Here is a 10,378-nt window from a genome sequence, read left to right as displayed (position 1 = left end):
AAGACACTAGGTCTAATGAATCGCTTGTCAAGCAAATCTTGCAACTGCTCATTCAACTCAATTGGGGCCATGCTGTATTGTAGAATAGAAATGGGTTGAGTACCCGGAACCAAGTCAATACAAAAGTCGATATCTTTGTTGGGTTGTATGCCCGGCAAATCTATAGGAAACACCTCTGGGAACTCACATACAACTGGAACTGAATCCATGGAAGGAACCTCCACACTAGAATCATGGATATAAGCCAAATACGCCAAACACCCCTTCTCGAGCCTTCACATATGAAATGACCCTGCTAGTGGAGTGACCAGGAGTCTCTTTCCACTCTAATTGAGGCAACCCCGGCATATCTAACATCAAAGTCTTGGTACAATAATCCAGGATAGCATGTTACAGCGACAACCAATCCATGCCCAAAATCACATCAATATCCACCTTATCAAGTAGCAGAAGGTCAACCCTAGTCTCATATCTCCCAATAGTTACATAACGGGAACAGTAAAACCGGTCCACCATAATAGAATCTCAAACGGGCGTAGACAGATAAACATGAGAACTCAAAGAATCACGAGACATATCCAAATATGAAGAAAATAGGATGACATATACGAATAAGTGGGACCCGGATCAAATAAAATTGATGCATCTCTATGGAAAATCGCAATAATACATGTGATGACCACATCAGACAACTCCACCTCAGGTTCAGCTGGAAATGCATAGAAGCGGGGCTGAGCCCCACCAATTTGACCTCCACCTCTCGGACGGCCTCTCCCTAGCTGACCTCCACCTCTAATGGCCTGACCACCTGTTATGCCCTACACTTTTCCTACAAAATAAAGAAAAAGATTGGTAATTTTTTGTTTCTAGCATGGCCATCGACCGGAAACACATACAGGGACAAAAGGATTATGGGTCTTTACTAGACTGATGCCAGTTGTCCCACCGGGTGCTGCAATCGGGGCGGGGCGACCCATTTTACATGTGGAAGCACCGAAATTTCCTAGATTGGGTATAAAAAGTAATGCATCTCTCTTCTCTTTCATTCTGGAAGAAATCACCCACTTCGGTTCACCCAAAATACTCTCAAATCCCCTTGAAAATTCCTAAGCGGTCTAAGGCTATATTAGAGGCGAACCTAGTAGGATTTAGCGTGATGAAGCTAGAGATCATCACTGTGATATATGTTATCTTGTCAAACTAATCCTTGGAGATTCATTAGAGGCAGAGTTAATCACCACAAAAGTATAAGAACTCAAAAAGGGTAGATAATTCTTAAAACAAGGTATGTAAGGCGATCTTCTTTCTTGGCATGGTTTGATTTAAGCTTATCCTTCTATTTGTCCCTTGTGGTGTAAACCTAAATTGGTCCAAATCCTTCTTGAGATGTTGTTTATATTCATGTATGTTCTTCCCCGGTTGGATGTCTTTCCCAGTTTAAGATGTCTTCGGATAATATCATAAGGCTGTGAAACGTCATTCATTCTGACTCCAACTTTGATGTCCTCTATAATTGAATTTTCATTATTCTATCATATCTAAGTATTTTTTTTATGTTAAACGAGCCTCGATGGGACCAGATTATAGAACGACATAGTAAATGTTATAGCCAAGTCTCTAATGGGATCGAGTATGAAATAATGAGTCAATTAAACGTTACCGCGCCCGATGAGGCCGGGTATGAATAATGTTATATGTGGTATCACTGAGCCAAATGAGGCTGTCACGACCCAAAATCTAACCATGGTCGTGATGGCGCCTATCGTTTTACAAGGAAATCCTACTTCCTAAAATATTACTACTAAACCGATTATAAGAAATTAATAAAACATTTCAACATTTAAATTTTTCATAAATTAAATCAACTCTAAATATAATATAGAGAAATACGGAAAACGAGCCCCAAACATCGGGGTGTCACTAAGTCATGAGCGTCTAAAACTATGAACTAAGAAATATAACTATCTAATTGTCAATACAATCCAAAGAAGAAATAACAAAAGGAGTAACAAGGTCCTCTGGAGGCTAGCAGCTACCTTGCAGTCTCCAATTATAGCCGGCCTGAACTCAACGATCGCCGTGCTCTAACTCACCTGGATCTTCTCATAAAGAGCAGGGTGTAGTATGAGTACAACCGACTCAGTAGTACAGAAATTACTAAATTGAGCAGTAGTGACGAGCTAAGTAAAACAGACCAATTATTTATTTTCACAATTTAAAAATAAACAAAAATAAACAGGTAAATTCCAGAACTCAGTAAATGCCACAAAGAAATTTAACAGATAAATGCACAAACAATACAAATAAATACAACCTCACAGCAGTGTCACTCCATCACTCATCACTCACACTCAGCACTCAACACACTCAAAACACTCAACACTCTGCGCTCACTAGGGGTGTGTACAGACTCCGGAGGGGCTCCCAAAGCCCAAGTGCTAAGCACGGATAGCTCACGTGCCATAATATCAATACCTGGATCCGCACGGTCAGCTCACGTGCTACGCGGACAACTCATGCGCTATGGTATCAATACCTGGACCCGCACGGTCAGCTCACATGCGCGGACAGCCGACGCGCTATGGTATTAATATCCTCACAACCAGTTCATCGGCCTCACTCAGTCATGTACCTCTCCAGCCTCACAATGCACCACCAATAAGGGGACACAACCCACATCAAGTATCACAACATATCAGCAAAATAATAGAGACTGAGGTACATGTACAATAATTTCTATGACTGATTACAAACAACGTGAGCATGAATGAAGCCTAAACATGATCTCTAACGTGAAGGCAGACAAGTTCACCAACAAGTAAATACATAAACACAAATAATGGTTATTAGGCCTCACAGCCTCACGGGACGGACCAAGTCTTAATCCCTCGAGGTATACACCCACACGCTCATCACCTAGCGTGGGTATCACCTCCAAACAATCACATGATATCAAATTCTCCGGGTTTATACCCTCAAGGCCAGAGTTAAAACTGTTACTTACCTTAACAGCGTAAAATCCTACTCCAGGATGCCCTCGTCCCTCGACTCGGTCTCCAAAAGCTCCGAATCTAACCATAATCAGAATAATATTATCAACATGGCTAGAGAATCGAATTCCACAATAAAAACTATAAAAATAGGCCAAAAATCTGAAACCGACCAAAACCCGGCCCCTGTCCCACGTCTCAAAACTAGTCAAAAATGGAAGAATAATATGATATCATTTATGCTTGAAGAAACGGCGTCGAAACATAAGAAAAATGAGCGCAACACAACCCAAACCTATCTGAAACTCACCCGAGGCTCTAGGAAACTCAACCAATAATTCCAACAAGACATATATCACTACTCGAACTTATTCGGACCTCCGGAACACCCAAAACAACACCAAAACACCAAATCAACCTCGAATTCAAGCCTAAGAACTTCTAAACTTCCAACGTTTGCCAATTCAAGCCTAATTCTACCACGGACCTCCAAATTATATTTCGGACACACTCCTAAGTCTAAAATCACCCAACGAATCTAATCGAATCATAAAAATCCAAATCCAATTCGTTTACTCATAAGTCAACTTCCGATTGACTTTTCGAACTTAGCTTTCTAACTAAGAGACTAAGTGATCATTTCACTCCAAAACTACTCCGAACCCAAACCTACCAACTCAATACAACTCAACGTAGCTGAACAACACATAAAGAAACAGCAATGGGGGAAACGGGGCTATAACTCTCAGAACGACAGACCGGGTCGTTACAGAGGCGGGGTATGGAATAACGTGTTAGCATGATATCACCGAATTCACTTGAGATCAAGCACAACCGAGACCCCTGAGGTCGGGTACGAAGTGATGAAAGCATGAGACTTTATGGACTCCTCCTCGATGACGGGTATGATATGACATTATATGCCCAAAAGAGCAGTTAAATGATACTATAACGTATATTTAATCCATATCCCTAATGAGTGGCTTCACTTTGTATTTACAACACTTGCATGCACATACGATCCATAATTTTCGCAGGGTATGCCCCCGGTGGCTTATCTTCGGTATTCATATTGAAGTTGTGTACTCATACCTCTTATGTTATGTTTTCGGTGTATATGTGCATTATCAACTTTACATATTTCGTACTGACGCCCTTTTCTTTTGGGCGATGTATTCATGCCCACATGTACAGATAGTCCTGGTGTTGTCCCTCCCTAGTAGGGTGCTCATTTCAGTAGTTGGTTGTCGCACTCCACTATTTCGGAGTAGCTGTTCAAAAGTCGACAGGTAATAAAGTGTGTGTTCCAGTCATTTAGGGTATGGTGGAGCCCTGTCCCGACCGAGTTGTATGCATGCATTATATTTTAACACTCTTAGAGGCTTGCAGACCAGTGTTCGGATGTACGTGAAAGTTGGTTATGGCATTGTTGGCAACGATTATATATATAAATATAATGTTAAGATTTCTTCCACGGTCATTTTTTACCCTTTTAAGTCTTGACATCATCGTTAGAGGCCTTATTGGCCCAGATTTCATGTTGAAGTGTAGACGTCAGTTTGCATGGGCCTTCGTGCATCGTGTGACGATTGCACCTCCCGAGGTTGGGGTGTGACAAACTTGGCATCAGAGCAGGTTTGTCCTAGGGAGTCTACAAGCCGTATCTAGTAGAGTCTTTTTTATGGGTATGTCGTGCACCATACTTATAAAGAAGAGGCTAAAGGATGGATACCTTTCTTTATGATCTAGATTGTGCGATAGATCTGAGCGGTAAGTATTCACTTCTAATCCATATATTGTTTATATTGATAGCAATTCCCATTAAGAAACGGTACGCAGTGGTTCAAAGATTAGGTGATGATACAGAGGAGGGTAATAGTCGGGTGCCACCTGCCCACATGGATCAATGAGAAATTCACAATGAGGTTGATGCTCAAGTTTCGGGGATAGCACCACTACCCTCGGAACAACATAGGGAAACCAATGTATCTCATATTCCTCCCATGGTAGCTCCTGAACTGGATTTAGATATTAAAAGTGTTGTATAGTTTTTGACTCGGTTAGTAGCCTCTAGGCCCAGCATTAGGCCCCTAGCACTTCAAATAGAACGGTTAGTGCGAGAGTTCGGGATTTCATTAATCTGGACCCCCCGGTATCCATAGGAGCAGATCCGAGTGCAGATCCCCAAACTTTCTAGATCGGATGGAGTGATCCTTACGAGTTATGCATGCCACAGATACTGAGTATGTCGAGATTGCTTCTTATAGATTGCGAGATGTTGCGGTAGTACGGTATGAAACTGGGGAATGATTCTTGCACCACCAACCGGATGAAAGGAGTTTTCTGAGGCATTTATGCAGCAATATTTGCATGTTGAGATTCGTCGAGCCGGGCAAGATAGATTTCTAGGGTTTGAGAAAGGTAATATCAAAATTCGGGAGTATTGCATACAATTTAACTCCTTGGCTAGGTATGCTCCCTAAGTTGTGGCTGACATGAGTGATAGAGTACATCGATTTGTGGGAGGTTTGGGACCACATTTGATTAATGAATGTACTACTTCTTCCGTGAATCCAACTATGGATATTGCTCATATTCAAGCCCATGCGCAGAACTTGGAAGATCGAAAGTGGCAGCAGCGAGCCGTTCGAGAGCATGACCGGGGCCAATATAAGAGAGCCCGGTACACAGGTGACACGGGAGGACTGCAAGGTGGGTTTAGGTCTCCATTTTCTCAGTGTTCGTCTTATACAGTGGCTAATGTACCGTCACAACCCCAAGACCAACATCGTAATCGGACGACTCATTTCGGTTAGGGCTAGGCCTCCCAGGAGCAGTGCTCACAGTACATGGGGATTCTTGTAAAATGAGGTCCTTGATGTTGTATTGTGACCGATGTGGTAAGAATCATTTTGGGCCATGTTGCCAAGGGTCGGATCTATGTTATTCGTGTGGTCAACCCGGCCATATCATGTGTTTTTGCCCGGTGAGAGGTGGGAGCAGTACGATGGAGCCAACGGGATTTGTAGCAGCTTCTTCCTCATCCATACGCCCTTGTGAGCAAGTCCCACAAACATCAATTGGGAGAGGTAGAGGTAGTGGTGGAGCATTTAGTTTAGGCAGACCATAGAATTACATTTGCGCATTGTCAGATCGATCGAACCTAGAGTCATCGCTGGATGTTGTTACAGGTATATTATCTGTGTTCTCCATTAACATGTATGCTTTGATAGATCCAGGTTCCACTTTGTCGTATATTTCTCCGCTTATTGATAATAAATGTGATCAAGAGCCCGAATTATTACATCAACTGTTTGAGGTGTCTACACCTGTAGGTGAGTTCATGATAGTTAGGCGAGTATATCGAGGTTGCAATATGATGATTTAAAAATCATCATACCTTAGCTGATTTAAATGAATTAGAAATGATAGAATTTGATGTTATTAAGGGCATAGATTGCCTGGCTTCTTTTTATGCTACCGTGAATTGTCGGTAGAAACTTGTTTGTTTTAACTAAGGGGAGCCCGTTATTAAATGGAAGGGTAATGTCGCAGCACTAAAGGGAAAGTTTATTTCTTACCTTAAGGCTTGAAGGATGATCTCGAAGGGGTGAATCTATTATTTGGTGAGAGTATAGGATACAGAGGCAAAGCCGCCAACCCTCTGATTGGTTTCGATTGTTAACAAATTTCCCGATGTATTTCGAGATGAGCTCCTGGGTATTCCTCCCGAGAGGGAGATCGAGTTTTCCATTGATGTGATTCTCGATATGCAGTTGATATCTATTCTCCGGTACAGTATGGCTCCTACTGAGTTGAAGGAATTAAAAGCCCAAATGAAAGTTCTCTTAGATAAAGGCTTTATCTCACCAAGCACTTCTCCGTAGGGGGACCAGTGTCATTTGTTTATAAGAAAGACGGTTCGTTAAGGATGTGCATCGATTACCAGCAAGTGAATGAGGTAACCATTAAAAATAAGTATTCGCTTTCGATGATCGACGATTTGTTTGATCAATTGCAAGGAGCTAAGTACTTTTCGAAGATCATCCTCAGATAAAGGTATCACCGGTTTAGAATCAAGTAAGAGGATATTCTGAAGATAGCCTTTCGGACCAGATATGACCATTATGAGTTCCTTGTTATGTCTTTTAGCCTAACCAATGCACCAGTAGATTTTATGGATCTGATGAACCGGGTATGCAAACCATTTCTAAATATCTTTGTGATCGTATTTATAGATGATATCTTGGTGTATTCTCGATCAGAAATAGAGCATGCAAAAAATTTGCGAACGGTATTACGCACGCTTTGAGAATGTAATTTGTACACTTAGTTATCCAAATGCAAATTCTGGCAAAACTCAGTGGCTTTTCTTGGGCATATAGTATCAGATGAGAGCATCAAAGTCGATAATCAGAAGATCGAGGCCGTTAAAAATTGGCTAATGCTCGCATATCCTACGGAGGTGCACAGTTTCTTGGGTTTAGCTGGTTACTACTGGAGATTTGTAGAAAATTTCTCTTCCATTGCGACCCTATTAACGAAGTTGATGCACAAGGCCACAAGATTTCAGTGGAATAATGATTGTGAATGAAGTTTCCAAGAACTAAACAATAGATTAACCTCAGCACCAGTTTTAGCTCTCCCGAAGATCCAAGGGTTATGTTATATATAGTGATGCTTCTAGAGTGGGATTGGGTAGTGTGTTGATGAAACAGGGTAAGTTTGTTGCTTATGCTATGAGACAACTAAGGAAACACAAATAGAACTACTCGACTCATGACTTGGAATTAGCTGCTATTATATTTGCTTTGAAAATGTGGCGTCACTATTTGTATGGAGTTTATGTCGACATATATACAGATTATAAGAGTTTGCAACATATATTCAAGCAAAAGGAGTTGAATTTGAAACAACGAAGATGGCTTGAACGCTTGAAGAATTATGATGTTGATATTCTAGACCATCACGCTAAGGTAAATTTGATAGCGGATGCATTAAATGGGTAGTTTAAAGTATGTGGAGACTGGCCAATTGGAGATGACTAAGGATCTGCACCGGTTGGCCAATTTGAGTGAACAATTTCTTGATGTCAGTGACGGAGGAGCCATAGTTCAAAATGTTGTCGAACCCACCTTGGTGGCCGGAGTTAAGGCACGACAATTTGATGACTCATTCTTAGTAAAAATAAGTGAAAGCATTCCCCTTCAGAAAAAGTAATTGTTCAAGCTATCTAAGGACGGAGTCCTTAGATATAATGAATGGTTATGTGTGCCCGATATTGGGGGACTCCAACAGCATATCATGGCGGAGATTCATCGAACTCTGTAATCTATTCATCCAGGGTCAACCAAGATGTATCCTGATCTTCGATAGTTATATTGCTGGAATGATAAGAAGAGAAACGTTGTGGACTACATTGCTCAGTGTTCAAATTGCAAACAAGTGTAGGTTGAACACCAAAAACCAGGAGGATTCCTTCAAATGATGGAAATTCTAACGTGGAAATGGGAGTTAATTAACATGGATTTTGTTATCAGGCTACCCCGTTACTGCCGAAGGCTTGACTCATATGGGTTATTGTGGATCGACTCACTAAGTCAGCTCATTTCTTACCCGTTAAAACTACTTTAACAGTTGAAGATTACGATAAGTTATATATTAAGGAAATAGTACAACTTCACGGGGTTCCGATTTCAATCATATCTGACAGAGGTGCCCAATTAATTTTTTGGAGATCATTTCAAAAAGGGTTGGGTGCGAGGATCAACCATAGCACAGGTTTTCACCCCACATGCAAAATGACTAAGCCGAACGCACCATTCAAATGCTCGAGGACATGTTATAAGCCGGTGTTTTGGACTTCAACAAAAATTGGGAGGATCATCTACCACTCGTCGAATTTGCTTACATGAACAGCTACCATGCTAGCATTTGAATAGTGCTGCATGAGGCCCTATATGGACGAAAGTGCAGATCTCCTATCGGCTGGTTTGAAGTTAGTGAAACAAAGCTATTGGGTCCTGAGTTGGTGCAACAAGCTATAGAAAAGTTGAAGATTATTAGAGGTCAATTATTGACTCAAAGTAGGCATAAATCTTACTCGGAAAACCGATGACAAGATTTGGATTTCGATGTGGGAGACTGGGTATTCTTGAAGGTATCGCCTATGAAAGGCGTAATGAGGTTCGGTAAGAAAGGTAAACTCAGCCCCCGGTATATTTGACCATATCGAATTATGCATAAAGTCGGTCAAGTGGCTTATAATCTTCAGTTTCCCCCGGAATTAGAAGCAATGCATCCGGTATTCTATGTGTCTATGCTTCGAAAGTGCTTGAGTGATCAATCCTGTATTACCCCTATTGAAGATATTCAAGTCACCGAGGACCTATCTTACGAAGAAATTTCGGTAGTTATCCTAGATTGTCAAGTTCGTAAGCTATGAACCAAAGAGGTATCTTCCATTAAAGTACTTTGAAGAAATAATAATATAGAAGAAATAACCTAGGAAGCTGAAAAAGACAGGAATTCCAGGTACCCCTATTTATTCCATACTTTGTGAGGTTATGATGGGACTACTATGACAGGCATAACTCAAAATGACTAAGAAAGTTTGCAGGGAGTGACTACAATTCAACATTCGAGGACAAATGTCCCCAAGGGGAAATGATATTACGCCCCACACTTTTCCTCAAACATAAAGAAAATGATTGGTACGATTGGTTTCTAGCACAGCCAATCGGCCAGCGACACATACAGGGACAAAGGGATTATGTGTCTTCATTAGACTGACGCCAGTTGTCCCACCAAGTGCCGCAACCAGGGCGAGGCGACCTATTTTGCATGTGGAGGTAGTGGAATTTCCTAGATTGAGTATAGAAAGTAGTGCATCTCTCTTCTCTTTTATTCTAGAAGAAATCACCCACTTTAGTTCACCCAAAATACTCTCAAATCCCCTTGAGAATTCCTAAGCGGTCTAAGGCAAAATTAGAGGAGAATCTAGTAGGATTTAGCGTGATGAAGCTTGATATCGTCATTGTGATATATGTTATCTTGTTATACTGATCCTTGGAGATTCATTGGAGGCGGAGTTAATCACCACAAAAGTATAAGAACTCAAAAAGGGTAGCTAATTCTTCAAACGAAGTATGTAAGACAATCTTCTTTCTTGGCATGGTTTGATATAAACGTATCCTCCTATTTGTCCCTTGTGGTGTAAACCTAAATTGTTCCAAATCCTTCTTGAGATGTTACTTATATTCATGTATGTTCTTCCCCGACAGCATGTCTTGCCCAGTTTAAGATGTCTTTGGATAATATCATAAGGGTGTGAAATGTTGTTCACTTTGACTCCAACTTTGATGTCATTTATAATTGACTTTGCATCA

Source organism: Nicotiana attenuata, chromosome 6 (genome assembly GCF_001879085.1).
Source record: "Nicotiana attenuata strain UT chromosome 6, NIATTr2, whole genome shotgun sequence".
Taxonomy (NCBI): domain Eukaryota; kingdom Viridiplantae; phylum Streptophyta; class Magnoliopsida; order Solanales; family Solanaceae; genus Nicotiana; species Nicotiana attenuata.
Note: the sequence above shows the minus strand (reverse complement) of the source record.